We start from the raw sequence: 1,942 nt of genomic DNA, 5'->3' as shown, positions 1-1,942 counted from the left end.
TGGAGGTTTGAAATTAAATGAGTTTTCTTTTAAAATCGACTCTATCTTATTTCTTAATGGTTGAATATAACTTGAAATCTCAATCGTTTATCGAGATTGATAAAACATTTCTTACTATAAGTTTTTGAAAAGGAAAATAGGGATATATTTAACAATTATTAGGAAAACGGTTGGAGAAATTAGGAAATTTACTCTGATTATATTGATGATTAAGTGAAATAAACATGCATGTTTAGATAGCCCTTGTCTCACTTTTCTGTGTCCAATGCATATAAATAATGTTATCATGTTGGATTTAGACACAACAAATTCATTTAAATTATTCTTCTTACTGCAAAGATCTAGAAAACTTTTTTTGTATGAGAAAAAAAAAATTCTAACCGGGTTGTTGTTTGGTAATTGGTTAGAATTATACAAATATTAATAATATAGAGATTAGTTACGAGTAAATTTATATATTATTTAATGCAAGTACTAGTATGCAAGATTAGTTATTCTACCTTCTATATTGTATAAAACAATACATTCATAACTTATATACAAGATATAATAATCGACAATTCTATCATAATTTATATTTTATAAAGCGATAGAAATACGATAAATAATTTAAGAATATTATTAATGAACTGAGAATTAGGTTAATATCATGTAGGAAGGACTCATAGTTAAGTGTCAATCTCCCTAATTAGATTAAGATAGGTAAATTTGTCAAACAATTTTATACTATTATGGGCTATGAATTATGATCATTCTACTGGGCCAACCCATAAGCCCATAGAAGTAAAAGGATATTATTTTGATACATAGATGGGAGATTGACATATAAATACAAGTCCGTTTAATTAATCTTTTAATTAAAAACATATTTAGTAAAAGGAGGTCTAAATAATGAAATTATGTAATGAATCTTGTTTCCATATCCTAAAATCATGTTAAAGGAAAATATTTTTTATCCTAAAATCACACGAAACAAAATCTAGATATGTTGTATTCAAGTGGATTCAATGTATTTTAGATACATAGCAAATCTCGCTCGCCTTTGTCCGATCTCGCTTGCCACTCTCCCCATGTATCTGATTTCCCAGATACATGTGTATCACTTTAGATACATACAAATACATGTATTTAACGTGATTTCGTGTATATGAGATACATATGAATCTTGCTTGCCTCTGTTTCCAATTTCTAAAGTCTCTTTCCCTATTTTTATGTATATCTGGTAGCAAAAAAACCATTGTATCTAAGTGTAAGATACAATGACGGAGCTAGAATTTTCAATAAGGGGGTTCAGAATCTAAAAAAATAGACACACAAAGTAGCCCAGGAATGTTCAACATCTATTATATATACCTAAAAAATTATTTTAACTATATATAAATAATATAATAATTTTCTGTCAAAGGGGAATCAAATGAACCACAAAAACCCTAATTACTATAAGTGGCTCCACCGCTGGTAAGATATGTATGAAACTCTTAATTATTGATAAGATACATAATATTTTAAAAGTATAGATAATAATAATATATATGATAGTAATATATGTCTAATTACATTGTTTTTTCAAAAATTAATAGTAAGGTAATTATAGGGAGCAAAGTTAGTTCACCTTCTTATATGCTGATATTCATACATTGCATGATTTTGATAAACACAAACCAATATTTGTTATTTAGTTAGCTGATAAATTGTTGGGTATAAATAAAAATATAATAATCAATTCTTTACAATATGTATTTGATCACACACACATATATATATATATGCAATCAGACAGTCTTTTTTGCCTTAAAGGAGAAACATGCACTCTGCTTTCTACAATGAGTAACTTTTGCTTTTTCTTCCACTAAGACAAGTTATAATTCAATTTTCAGTCTTTTTTCACCCTTTATCTGGTAGAAAAAAGTGGCACATATATATATATATATATATATATATA

Source organism: Solanum pennellii, chromosome 4 (assembly GCF_001406875.1).
Source record: "Solanum pennellii chromosome 4, SPENNV200".
In the NCBI taxonomy this organism is placed as follows: domain Eukaryota; kingdom Viridiplantae; phylum Streptophyta; class Magnoliopsida; order Solanales; family Solanaceae; genus Solanum; species Solanum pennellii.
This window is presented reverse-complemented; position numbering follows the sequence as displayed.